This window comes from Myotis myotis, unplaced genomic scaffold (assembly GCF_014108235.1).
Source record: "Myotis myotis isolate mMyoMyo1 unplaced genomic scaffold, mMyoMyo1.p scaffold_m19_p_17, whole genome shotgun sequence".
NCBI lineage: Eukaryota > Metazoa > Chordata > Mammalia > Chiroptera > Vespertilionidae > Myotis > Myotis myotis.
In genome coordinates, this window is record NW_023416321.1 from 42,171,446 (window position 1) to 42,185,817 (window position 14,372).

The following is a 14,372-nucleotide window of genomic DNA, read 5'->3' on the forward strand; positions in this document are numbered from 1 at the left end:
TGTAGCTCATCCGACCCTCACGAGAACATCAGGAGAGAAGCCACCGCCTCACCCCACCCCCTGTCCCCAAGGCTGGCCCGCAGGGTGCCCTGGGCTCCCCTGTCCAAAGGCGAATACTCCAGGTAGAGGTTCTGTGGGAGCCATGATCAGCCAGCCCCTAATTACCCATTTCACACAGGAGAACGGAATAGTGGACTGCCAGTGGGGGGAGCCTCATTAACAGCAGCGAGGTGCCAGGGGAGAGAAGGAAAGTGCCCAGAGTAGCATTTCCACAGCCAAGAGCCCTGACCAGCCACCACGCTGAAATGACACCTGAGAAGAAAGTCAACTGAGAGCCACAGTGGAGTTTGAGCTGGAAGAGCCGGCAGAGCTGGGAGCCAGGGAAGGCAGCCCCACCCACAGGGAACAAGAGGACAAGGTGGTACCCAAGCTCAGCTCCCATGAAATCTGGGAGCGTGGGGCCAACGCTCCAGCCGGGACAGGGACCCGCCTTGCTCCGCCCAGGGGCCAAGGCCTCACTTCTTGCTGTCTCCTGGGAGATGCAGCCCCTGCCCCGCCTGTCTCCCTCCCAGGCAGGCTGGTCTGCTCCTCACCCCCATGGCGGTGATCGGGCTGCCTGTGACCAGCAGTCCTCACCCCGGTGTCTGAGCTCCCCAAGTTCCCAGGCACAGAAACCACACCCAGGAAGTGTGTGCTGAATAGATGGAGTTCCCCTGGTCTCAGTCCGGGATTTGTCAGCCCACTGAGAAAGAGGGGTTCTACTTTCCTGGGGTCACCTGGGCACCCACGTGAGGGTAGAGGCAGAGAGGGAGACAAGAAGGCAGAGGGAGAAGCACCGTGTGTGTATCTGTTGTACGCAGGAGGGGCTAACACTGAAATGCCTTCGGAGGCCTCCAAGTCCCAAATGAACAGAATGGGGGGGGCAGGTAGCAATGGCGTGGCTGGGGGCTCTGAGAAAGCCCCTGATGGGCCTAGAGCCCCCCAAGTAGATACACTTGGGGAATGCACTCTCTTGGCCTGCGGGGACTGCCCACTGGAGTCATTAAAGCCATCGGCCAGAAGGAAAGCAGACAGAGCCACGTGACCATCTAGGACAGTGGTTCTCAACCTTTCTAATGCCGCGACCCTTTAATACGGTTCCTCATGACCCCAAACCATAAAATTATTTTCGTTACTACTTCATAACTGTAATGTTGCTACTGTTATGAATTGTAATGTAAATATCTGATATGCAGGATGGTCTTAGGCAACCCCTGTGAAAGGGTCGTTCGACCGCCAAAGGGGTCGTAACCCACAGGTTGAGAACCGCTGACGGCTGTTGTCCTAGATCAGCGGTTCTCAACCTGTGGGTTGTGAACAATGAAAATACATCCTGCATATCAGATATTTACATTAAGACTCATAACAGTAGCAAAATTACAGTTATGAAGTAGCAACGAAAATAATGTTATGGTTGGGGGTCACCACAACATGAGGAACTGTATTAAAGGGTCGCGGCATTAGGAAGGTTGAGAACCACTGGCTCTGAGCTATCAGTTGTAGACTTGAAAGGTTCACGTGCTGGGCTTTTACTCATATGCTTTCAAATTTATTTTGGATTTTAGAGAGAGAAGGAAGGAGAGAGAAACACTGATTTGTTGTTCCACTTCTTTATGCAGTCATTGGTTGGTTCTTGTATGTGCCCTGACTGGGGTTTGAACCCACAACCTCGGTATATCGGAACAATGCTCTCACCAACTGAGCCACCTGGCCAGGGCCTACCCATATGTCTTTAAAGAACTGGCATATTGTCTTCACCTAAGGACACAGGCCATAGATGCTTGGACATCTCTGATAAGCCTGAGCCTCCTACTGATCTCTCGGGATGAGACTCCGTGCCCTGGTCTGCTTTGCTACCATCACACGCCGTTTCTTCCATGGGAAGCCGGCCCTGTGACCATCTCTCTCCCAGGACCCTGGAAGGCACCCTCGAAGGCTGTTCACCACTGTGGCACCCGTGGCACCCACAGATGGAAGTGCCGAACAAAAGGGACTGGGATTTGTGAGATCCCGTAGCTGGCTGGACTCCGCCAGCCCTCAGAGCCCACACAGAACTCTGCCTGGAGGCTGTGGGGAAGAACCCCTAACTCATTCTCTTAGGCCAGGGGTCCCCGCCTTTCCTTCCTCTGGGTCATATAGGATGGAGCGGGACAACGACAGGTGCCGGCACCCTATCTTGCCGGGAGCCGGTCCATGCTTGCTGTTTCAAGGGACCTGGCATATATGGCATACTGTTCTTAATATGTTTGCTCACCTTCTTGGCACTATGTGTTTTAACCAAGGTCTCTGAGAAAGGTTGTTTCCCCAGGTAAGGATTTTCCCCTGAAGTTAGGGAGGGAATAAAACCTCTTAACTAAGTGCCAGGCAGGTAATTAATCACTTTAACTATGAACAATCATGCTTAAGCTACATAATCTTTACTCCCTGGAATGGAGATAAGAAACGCCCTAACCTTTGGAATAGAGATTGATAGGATTGGAATCAACTGGTATAAATACAGAAGTAACAAGACAGAACATAGAAGACAGAACCTACACAGAACCTAGAGACAGAAGAACTTCGCTGGAGAGAACATGGCAAAAGATCCTGGACAGAAACTGGCCACAGAACCTAGAGACAGAACCTAGCGAGAGAACCTGGCTGAAGAACCTAGAGACATAACCTGGCTACAGAACCTGGATAGAACATGGCAAGAGAACCTGACTAGAACCTGGTGACTGAACCTGGCTGGAGAACCTGGACAGAACCTGGCTGGAGAACCTAGTGAGGGAACATGGCTACAGAACCTGGCTGGAGAACCTAGCAAGAGAACATGGACACAGAACCCCGCTGGAGATCCTGAGCAGAACCTCTCTGGAGATCCAGACCAGAACTTGGCTGGAGATCCTGGCTGGAGATCCTGGCTAGGCTGCTGATCAACTGAACACTGTCTCCGTGTCCTTCCTTCTTCGCCGACTCCGTCTACGCCTTTGGGAACCCCTGGACCTGCTGGGGTTGGACCCCGGCACCTATCCATACCTCAGCTCTGTCTGTCGGGTCAGAAGGGCCATTACAACAGACTGCTGGCCCCTTCCTCCCAGTTTCTGAAGCAGCAGGTTTGGGTGACACCCCACAGCCTGCATTTCTAAAATGTCCTCGAGCGCTGCTGCTGGGGTTCAGGAATCACGCTCTGAGAACCACTGACTTGAGAGGGGAAAGGGAGTCTGTTCTACCCCTGTTTCAAGAACATTAATCTGTAGGAGCCGGATACATTCACTTTCAGAAACAGACTCTGAAGCATCTTGAAGAGCATGGCCCTCTTTTCATAGACACGCATGCAGGATGTGTTTCACATGTCTCTGAACATGAGGAAAACACCACAAATCAAATGAAGGATGGCAACCGTGCCATTCTAGGTCTCAGTGCTGGAGCAGAAGAGATGGGTGGGGACTGCGGCAAACTGGGAAACCTGCCACTGGTTGGCTTATTTCACTTAGCATAACGGTCTCCAGGTCAGTCAGAGAAAGACAAATATCACATGATCTCATTTATTTGTGGCATCTAATGAACAAAATGAATTGCCCAACAAAATAAGACCTGAAGCATAGAAAAAAGACATGGAACAGACTGACATACCTGGGGGAAGGAGAGGGGGGAGGACAAGAAGAGATAAACCAAAGAACTTATATACTTATCTGCATAGCCCATGAAACAGGCAATGGTGTGGTGAAGGCCTTGGGGTTGCGGGGGCGGGTAGGGGATGGACAGAGGAGGAGGGTGGGGGTGGAGGACATTCGTAATACTGTCAACAATAAAAATATATATTTAAAAACCAAAAACCAAAAATCTGCCACTGATCACTGGCATATCGATGCCACACAGAATGATGGGCTACTACCCATTTCTGCAAGAAACGCTGGAAATCAGAATTTTTTAATGTGAAATCTGCTGATGTTTAGATGTTGGCAACCAACTCAAAAATGTCTAAATGAAACCGTGGGCAAAAACGAAAACAAAGCATAAACCCAAACCCACAGCTGTGCTCCTGACTTTGCCCACTGGCCACCAGTGCGCAGCTCCTGGTTTTAACTGTCAGGTCTCTGCATAGGCAGGCATTTGGAGAAAGCGCTCCCTACCTTTGAAGGATTGAATACCATCATCCTAGACTGAAAGCATGAATTAGTATCCCACCTTGAACTGACCAGCCACCCTGTACTGAGCAGCCTTCCGCTAAGACCTCTTTGCCACCATCATCTCCTGGGTGCAGCTGGGTGCCAGCTTCCAGGGGATCCGTGCACCCTCTCCAAGGGCTGTCAATGTGTGGCCAACTCCCTCACCCCCAGAGCAGGGCACCCCAACCTGGGTCTCACCTTCCTTGGAATGGAAGCACAGGTAGGTGTCTGGGGCAGAAGGAACCACGAAAAACCTGTCCTCCTCTGTCTATGGAAAAGCGGTACCCCATCAGCTGATGAGAACGTTTGGGAGGGGAGGAGGCGTGTGAGGGAGCTGAATAAACAGGTTAGGAGCAAGGCACACAGTCAGAGAAGGTGGCCTGAGGCACAGCCCGCACGGAGCACTCTGAGAGACAAGCAGGGGTTCAAGGGGCCGAGGAGCGAGCGAGCAGGCACAGCAGCCTCGGGGAGGACATGTGCACATCCGTGGGGCCTGAGGTGAAATGACACGGTTGCCACCATGGGCAGACTCCCAGGGTGTAGCAAGACAGAGCTGTAAGCCAGCCCCTGGAACATGCCGGTGGGAAGGAAGACTGGATTGTCCTCCTGGGAGGAGCACGGCTCCAAACCTCCAGGCTCCTGGCCTGGGAAGGAAGGTGTGTCCCGGGGCCACTGGGAGGAGCACAGGGCCCGCGCTGCCAGAATCATGGGCGTCCTTCTCAGTCTGACCCTGGGAGTTCCCCCCCAACCCCACCCCCCACCCCAGGCCCTGGGAGAGGGGCTGCCACCTCCAGCCCCAGACCTCACGCCCCCCAGCTGGCCTGCCTGTCCCTGTCTGTGTGGCCACTGCGCCGCATCGGCTTCTCCGAAGGACGCTTGTGTGGGGCTCTCCCCCAGGAGGATCCTGCCTTCTCCTCCCGGCTTTCCCAGGGAAGGAAATCACAGCCCCCGGAGCAGAGAATTCAGGTTCCTTCGCTCACCACGCATTTGTAAAGAGCGCACCTGACTTCACAACCCAACACACACACATAAGTGTTCGCGTCGCAGCACTCAAACATTGCGAGTCTGAGACTTTCAACGATGGTACAATGCACTGCGCTTGGCAGCACGCCACGAACCCAGTCTTGGGAGAACTCCTGTTGGTGGCGGCACCCCCGCCCTGTCCCGGGGCGCGAACTTGTGGGGATGCCTTATGGTTTCCGGACACATCACCCCACTGGGGCCCAGACGATGGCCTCGACAGGGTCAGCGGGCGTGACGACCCTCCAGCACATGCTGGGGCAACGGGGCCTCGGAGACGTGGACACAAGCATCCCTGGGAAGTGGCTGAATCCACAGGAGTCCGCTTTCTAGACTCTAACTTCCACGCTCTTTCCAGAAGCCTAAATGGCCCCTCATGCTGTTATGTAATCCTGTGCTCAGTGTGTGCCCCCAACTTGCGACACGGGAAAGGAGCTGCCCCGGGAACTCCAGTGTGTGCACCCACAAGCTGCCCTGACCGCACAACGGAACACGCGCGCGCGCACACACACACACACACACACACACACACACACACACACGTGAACCGGGAGATCCCTGTGGGCCTGCTTCCAGCCCTCTTTCTCTCTGCCTGACTGGGTGGCGTCTGGCAGAGCACGGCACCGCTCGGGGCTTCTCCCTTACCTACAGCCCGAAGGAGCGGAGCCCGCCCACTGCCAAGGCCCCAGGCTTCTCCTGAGAGCTCTACCCACACCACTCGGAGCCAGCTGGCCCCGACGGCGACTGGTCACATTCAGGATTAAGAAAAGGCGAAACAGAGGAGGCGAGAAGATCCAGAACAGGGAGCGGAGACAAGTCGAAGAAGCAAGAAAAACTCACTTTGCGTGAGCTCACCTCGGACAGCGCACCCGCCTGGGTGCCCTCTCCTCTTCCCAGAGCCTCGGGGCCGGGTCCGAGGAGCAGCCCGGACTCACTGAAAGAAGGAGGAGGCACACGTGGGGGACAGAAGTCCCTCCAGAGCACAGCCATGCCCCTGCCCAGCAGGAGGCTGTCCAGGGAAGGCTTCCCCACAGTAGTGGCAGCCCCCCATGTCCCGGGCTCCAGTGAGCTCCCACACCTGCACGAAGACAGCAGTCCCCACTCACCTCAGCCCCGAAATCCCTCTGCGTGCAGATCTGACACGCTGGTCATTTTCTGCCAGTGTCTCCACATCTGCTGCTTCCCCGTGCCATCAGCTAATTCACTGTGCAAAGCAGCCCTTATATATAGAAAGTTGCAGCCACGCAGGTTAGCATTAAAATAGAGCCGGCGTTGCCACGGCAACCAAACAAATGATATTCAAAATGAAAGAGAAGTATGCTGCAATTGGGAAAGCATGTCCACAGCCTTCCAGAGCAGCTGCGCCCGGTCCCCCCGGGCGGGCGGGACGGCCTCCGGAGAAGGGGCCTTCCCTGCATGAACCTCTTCCTCCCCATGAAGTCACCACTCTTGTATCAGCTGCAGCCACGGCCCCTGCACAAGTTCCTTCCTAACGCCAACTCCTGCCTGGAGCTAGCCCGAGGCCGACATTGAGGGAGGGTGATGAGCTGCACCAGGTATATCCATTTGCAAAAGCTGTGCTCCTCAAGCCCCAAGGGGAAGCCGCCGTGGCCCTGCTGCCGTTACTAAGGATGCTTCAGGAAGCCAAGCTGGCTGCGGCCACTGCTCTCCACGGGCAGAGTCCAGAGGCAGCAGTGAGCTGAGTGACATGCTTCCCCTCTCTGAGCCTCGGCCTAAGAATGAGAAGGGAGTCAGGGGTGGGGGTGGGAGGTAGGAAGGGGTGGGGGGTGGAAAAGTACCCTCGTGCCTTCCGCCTCTCTGAGTCTAGCATGTGCACCTTTTCTACTTTGCACCTCCTTTTTCACTTTTCTCTTGTGTCCCTGGTCCCTGGGCAAATGCCTGCCTTAGCCTGGCCACACATCCTTGATAGTGCCGGTGCCCCGTCCCGCACTGCAGGTCCTGCTTCTAGCTCTGGTTCAGCCCAGCCAGCAGCAGGGCCGGGTTCCAGGATCCAAGGGCCAACCAAGGGGCTAGGGCCGTGGACAACTTGGAGCCCTTCCCAGACTCACTTACACCATTTAGACTCAGACGTGACCCAAGCGCACTGGACCCTCATCCTCTGCTGGTGGATCAGGAGCGCAGTTTGGCAGTTTCCTATACAGATAAAAAACACACTTAAATAGGACCTACCGACAAAGGAAAACATATGTCCACACCAAGTCTTATATATGAATGTTCAGAGCAGCTTTTTTAAAAAAAATAATCCCAACCTGGAAAGAATCCAAAAGATCATCAGTAGGAACTCATGAACATGTGGAAGAGCCTCTACACAGTGCAATACTACTTACCAACACAAAGGAATGAACTACTGACACATGCAACAGCCTCCACACCTCACGGATACCGAGAGAAGCCAGTCTCAAAAGGCCACACTGTAGGGTTCCATTTATACAACAGTCTCAACAAGACAAAACTGTAGGGATGGAGGACACATGAGGAGTTGGGGAGGGAGGGTTGAATGCAGAGGGAGAGCATGGGACAGGATCTTGGGGTGTGGACCTGTTCTATATGCTGTCTGAGGTGCTGGCTGCATAAATCCAGAATAGATATTAAAATTCATAGAACTCTATACCCCTCACAAGTCAATTTTACTGCATGACAATATAAAAAAATAAAAGCAAAGCTACTTTCACCTTCAAAAAGAAGAAAAATCACGGATGATGACACCATCTCTCCACAGGATCATTCAGACCAAAATCAAGGCCCTGACACATAAACTGTAAAGTCCTGAGAACCAGTTGTTATTCGCACCACTTTCTAAAAAACTTTTTGAAATATTGTTTTATTGATTTCAGAGAAGAAGGGAGAGGGAGAGAGAGAAACATCAATGATGAGACAGAATTATTGATTGGCTGCTTCCTGCACGCCCCCCACTGGGGATCCAGCCGCAACCCAGGCATGTGAACTGACCGGGAATCAAACTGTGGCCTCTTGGTTCATAGGTGGATGCGCAACCACTGAGCTGTGCCGGCGGGGCTAAAATATTTTTATTTGTTAATTTATTTTAGAGAGAGAGAAGAAGGGAAGTAGAGAAGAAGGGAGGGAGGGAGAGAGAGAGAAACATCAACTTGTTGTCCCATCTATTCCTGCATTCATTGGTTGCTCCTTACATGTGCCCTGTACCACTTTTAATTACGAAGATGCTCTTCTTCAAGACCAATGGTTCCCAACTGTGAACCAGCCTTATCAGCATCACCTGAGAGTTTGTTTGAACATATGAACTTTACAGCCACACCCCAGCCTCACGCCAGCCCTTCTGAATCAGAAACTGAGATGGTCTGAACAAGCCCTCCAGGTGAGTGACCTACGGCATTCTGAAATTTGGGGACCACTGGTCTCCATACACCAGGTATCCAGCTAGGCCAGCCCATCACGGAATGGCCTGGCTGGCCCTTCAATATCGAAACCACAGATACAGGCGATGTCTTCCTCCACATCCTACTGACTTCCCTATTCTTCCCTTCTAACCGCTGCCTTTGGTCTGCCCCCAAGCGTGGCCTGCAGGGAGGAGCCAAAGGCCATGACTCCATCTGACCACCTGTGGCAGCAGGTGACATGGAACCGTCTGTTGTTTCAGCCGGGACCCCTGGATTGAAGAGGAGGACCAGCAAGGGGCTCCTGGCTGTGCAAGTGCCCTCTGAGCTTCTGACCGGCCCTTCCCCTCGACCCGACCGACCGTGCCAGCCCACTTCCCACTCTCGACTCTCGGGAGTGATTCTCAAATCCAAGAGGAACCTGATGGTGTCCCAGTGAACCCTAGAAAAGCCCAACTTCCTACTTGCCCCAGAACAACAACTTCAAAGCTGACGCACGTGGTTTCTGGCTCCGAAGCCACAGAGATGATGGATCACAAAGAAGAAATCAGAACCATGTGGATTTCATATTCAGCAAAATAAACAGAATTACAGCATCGGGGTTGGGCCCAGAAACCAGGGGGCTGTGCGCCTGGCCCCGCGCCCAGGTTTGTGGCCCTCAGCGCAGGCTGGGCTCCGGCCTCTCCTCCCCACGATTCCCACAGCGGTGCCAGCAGCGCCCGGAGTGCTGACCCTCCCTGCTGAGCCCTCTGCCTGCAATGCTGTTTCGGCTGACATTTCAGTGTTTTATTGAGTTTTTATGTTCTCTTTTATGGTGCAGTTGAAGGGAGTTCGGCTTCTTCTCTAGCTTCATTCACAGATGCACAAGCAGCGACAGGAATTCTGTGCGTTAATGACAGGGGGACAGCTCAGCAGCCTCCGGGAGGGGGTGGGGTAGCAGCTGGGGCATCCACCCCCTTTCACACCGTCAGTTCCTTCCTCACAGAGCCAACCACGCCGGGGGTGCCCACTCCCAACCTGACACTCCTCACAGAACAGAGAAACTCAACTCTCCCGGTTTCTAGGCAAACACTATGGCCTTCCACACAGCCAGGGCCTCTAAACGGGGGTGGGGGAGACTCTGCCCCACAGGGGACACACGGCAATGTCTGTAGACATGTACTGGCTGTCAGGATGGGGGCCAGGAATGGGGATAGGGACCTCAGTTTCCAACTGCTGCTGCACCAAATCACCACAAACTCGGTGGCTCAAGACAACAACATGAATATATTACCTGGGAGTCCTGTAGTTCAGAAGTGGGTCTCATGGGGCTAAAATCAGGGTGTCCGCAGGGCTGTGCCCCCTGTGAGGCACGAGGGAAGAATCTGTTTCCCTGTCTTTTCCAGCTTGTAGAGGCCACCCGCATTCCTTAGCTTTGGGTCCTTCCTCCATCCTAGAAGCCAGCAATGGTGGGTCAAGTCCTCTTCACACCGGCATCTCTCTGGTTCTTTCTTCTGTCTTCTTCTGCTGCTTATGGGATAATCCGGGATGATCTCCCATCTCAAAGTCAGCTGGTCAACAACCTTCATTCCATACATAAGCTCAATTCCCCTTTGCCATGCAACCTAGCACTCACAGGTTCCAGGGGCTGGGACCGACGATGTGGACATCTTTTGGGGGAGAAAGGGTCATAATTGTGCTCTAGGGGGCTACTGACATCTAGGGAGTAGAGGCCAGAGATGCTGCTAAACATACTACAATGCACAGGACTGTGCCCACAAAAGCATTATCCAGCCCAAAATGTCAACTGTGCCAAGGTTGAGAAATGCTGGTACCCTTAACAATGACCGTGTCTGAGTTGGTTCCTAGTGACTGTGACTCTAGGCCATTTCCACAGAGAGGTCACCTGTAGGACTTTTGGAGAAGCTCTGACCCACAGTGAAGGAGAAATTGTTTTACTATTTCATTAAATATTTTAAAGTAGATTCTGTAACTATTCTGGAACCATCCTCAAACGATTCTTCTCTGATACACAGAAAATACACACAGATGTTAAAAACATAAATGCATCTTGCTTACAGAAGGCACACGAACACATACACCATTTAAGTCTTTGTGTGAATAACTTCAAATAACAGGCTAATTCTGCTTAGCTGCTGGGATGCTTTGTCCTAGGAATCTCTGAATTAGCAGCCAGAGCTGCTCACATCCCCAGCCCCCCTCCCCTCTTGGGTGGTTAGCCACCGCCAGCAGATGAACATTCCTAATGCCCTACAGACCACAGTGCCCACACCAAACGCCCTCTGACCCAGAGCGCCTGCGGGCACCCAGGGAGTCCTGCATTCGGTGGGTGAGGGCTGCAGCAGCTGGGGCTGCCCGGGGGGCAGGATGGCTACTCAGGGGGCGTGTCAAGCCCTACAGGTAGCAAAGGATGATCCCCAGCAAAGCTCCACCCCCACCCCAGCCTGTGGTCCTGCTTGCTGGCTGGGTTTCCCAGAGTGGATGGAGAGGGGCCGCAGGGGGTGACTCTGGTTTCACGGGGACGCCCCTGCACCACCTTTTTGTCATTGTGACAAAAGGAGTGCCTGCTCCCTCCCACCCCATCAAATGATGAGCAGAGGCCCAGTGACACCTAGTGCTCAAGCACATATGTAGGCACCCATGTGTGTAGGCACCCATGTATGTATGTAGGTATGCACCCATGTGTCCCGATAACCCAGGCGAACCCTGCTATCCTGCCATCTCTACTGGGCCCAATGAGGCGCTTATTTAACTTTTCTGTTGCATTTACCCTGCATTTTCTCCAAAGCCACATGTCTGTCCCAAAGCCTGGAAGCCATGGCTCTAGCCAAGTCCTCACCCGACATCTGAGATACTTCGGGGCTTGGAGCCACCTGCGTCAAGATGTCGCCTGCAGAGCACGCAGCATCTGTTCGCTGGTCCATCAACCCACATTCGCGGTGCGTCTCCTATGCGCTAGGCACCCCTCTCCTCTCCACCCGAAACCGCAGCAGCCAGCGACACAGGGCCTCGCCCACAGGGAGCTCACATCCACAGGAAGCATGGCAAGGCCTGCTCTGAATACTCACGTGCAGTATCTCATTTAATGTTACCCCAATGCTGGAGGCAGGTGACCGTCAATTGTCTCCACTTTCAGGAAATTACAGCCACAGCAGTAAACACGTGTGGCATTCACTCATTCAACCTTCCCCACCGTCCTCGGGGTAAGTTCTGTAGTTACACCCGTTACAGAGGAGCACACTGAGGTTCGGTCATTAGCAGCTGACCCCAGGGGTGCATGTGTGCATTTACAGCTAGCAGGGGCAGCTCTGCCCTGGGCCCCAGGTGGTACTGAGGCTTTGTCAGGACAAGCCCAGGTCACACCCTTAGTATCACTGGTTCCGGAACTCCTAGTGCATCACCTCTCCTTTAACCGCTCACCGCAGCTCGACAGCTTCCTGACCGACACCCAGCACAGCTCAAGTGCTGGTCACCGCCCTCCCCCTCCCCCCCTCCCCCCCCCCGGGCCTCATGCTCCTTTAGGACACCCAGGCCCCGGCTCCCACTTCCAAGGGGCAGAGGAAGTGCTGCAGCCACAGCAGTCCCTTTGTTGCTGTCTCCCAGTGAGTCACCACCCTCCAAAGACCATTGCCAAAGAGAGCCGCATTGTAGCAGGAGTGCTCATCCACTTCCCTTTTCCATTTCCCAAACACAGCTTTCCCCAGATCCAACATTAATCACGTAACTGTCAGCTGGAGTTCAAAGATGCTTTGATAGCGGGATTTTCCACGGCGAGGGTCCAGCAGCGGCAGCTGCGGCGGCTCCCCAGCGCTCTCCCTCGGCCTCCTTTAAGACCTCCCGAGCCAGCTTCATCTCCCATAGTGTGTGGGGCTGCGGGGCTGGTTTCCACAGTTGGGATTTTTGTGGCAGAGTGAAAGCCTCAATGGCATCATGTGGCATTTCCCAGCACATGACGGGTGATATGGTGGCTTGCAAACCACCCTAGGCTCCCAGGGTGTTTCACCAGCCTCAGAACCCACCAGGCAGGCAGCCAAGGGGGAGAGGGGTCTTTGCAGAGGTAATTAAATTAAGAATTTCCAGATGAGATTATCCTGGATTATCCAGCTGGGCCCTAAATGACGTTCCAAGTGCCCTGACCAGAGGCGGGCAGAGGGAGATTTTGTGACACACAGAAGAGAAGGAGGACACTCAGGGACGCAGAGACTGGAGTGATGTGGCCACAAGCTAAGGGGTGCGGGCAGCCACCAGGAGCTGGAAGAGACTTGTGACAGCTATTCGCTGTGTGTGCCTGTGCCACCGCGATGTGCACCCCCGTTTCTGGTGAGAACACCCTGATTTCCCTTGGGGGAAGCACCTTTCCCACCTCTCCAATGAGCAATTCCATCCCCCTGGCCCTGGTGACTGGTTCAGGAATGAGCAGGTGTCCCACATCCGTCATCTGAGACTCAATCCTTGGACTCTGGTTGGAATTATTGGGAAAGAAAGTAGTATTATGACAGGACGCAAGCCTGAAGCTGTTGACACCTGCAGGAAAACCTCCCTGAGAGAGGAGCCGATGCAGAAGAGAAGGGGCTGACACGCTGGGGAAGAGGGGGGAGGCAGAGAAGGACAGCGCACCATGCTGCCACGGAGGCCCCTCTCGGAACCGTGTCTGAAGCTGACACCCTGGGAGTGGCTCAGGTCACCGACCTATCCATTCCCTCTCTGCTTGAAGCCAGGTGGAGTGGGAGTTCTGTGACATGCCCTGGGAAGAGTCCTGATGCTCCTTTGGGCGGTCAGGTCCCGCACACCTCAGCAAGTTTTCCAACACCAGTGCCTGGCAAAGTCCTGGCCGGGGCTCCATAGACTCTCAGGACCAACTAGGCAAGTTGTGTGGCACGGAGAGAAGGAATAACAGGGGTGTTGGGAAAATGGGCTCAGTAGAAACATGCAAGAGACGCCAAGCACAGCTTAGCAGGGCTCGCAGCCTGGGGGTGGGGGGTGGGGGGCGGGGATGTTCAGGAACATCTGAGGAGCTGGAGGCAGGGGCCTGTCTCCTCAGGGTTAGATGCAACCTGACCTCAGAGTAAGAGGAAGATGATTAGACTACCCCCCACATGCCCCTAATTTCCCAGTGACCAGGAGATCTGTGGGGTGGGGTGGAGTGGAGGGGCACTTTCTATATTGGAAGCAGGAGGCAGGTGGGGGAACTGAGGGAGAACATGAGAGGATGACAGGGAGCCGAGTCTAGCCGAGACCGTGTCTTATAACTCAACCGATTCTGACCAGCAGCTGTTGTCAGCGGCCTCTGGCCTCTGGATAGGGGGGGGAGGGGGGGTCCATGCCAGAAGCTCCCTAGAGAAGGCAAGGAGAGGGCCACCAGCTGGAGCGATGCAGGTGCTCACCACAGGGGGCGCAGCAGGTGTTCCCACCCGGGCCCCTGGGAGGACAGGCTGGCCATGCCTACAGGGTCCGGGGTGGACCTGGATCGAAGCAGGTGGCTGCTGCCACCACCCCCACAGGGGACTCAGCAGCTGGGAGAAAGTCCTGGGGCTCTGACCACATCCCAGTGCCCTCGCCTGCCAAGTGAAGTGCTGTGTCAGGACACGCACAAGACTCGGGGCAGAACCAGCTCTAGGGAAGCGCCTGGTCAAAGCCGGCCCTGAGCTTCCGCTGTGGCTGCGGGCCTGGGGGTGAAGCCTGCGGACCTGGGGGTGAAGCCGGCAGCATGCTGAGCTTCCCAAGGCACGGAGCTCCCACAGCGCTGCAGCAGCACCCAAGGCGGTCCCTGGGTGGTCCCAAGCCTCCA

At 54.6% G+C, this 14,372-nt stretch overlaps 1 protein-coding gene across 4 annotated transcripts in view; it reads right to left on the reverse strand.

The window, feature by feature from the left end:
- GAS7 (growth arrest specific 7) overlaps positions 1-14,372 on the reverse strand; it is a 204,752-nt gene that overhangs the window by 99,395 nt on the left and 90,985 nt on the right. Inside the window, exon 1 of one of the 4 annotated variants that reach the window (XM_036341606.1) lies at positions 6,317-6,439. The exons of the other annotated variants lie outside the window; for them this stretch is intronic. The gene's annotated coding sequence lies outside the window, so the exon portion shown is untranslated. Of the gene's footprint in view, positions 1-6,316; positions 6,440-14,372 lie in introns of those variants that run through there. 4 annotated transcript variants of the gene reach the window in all.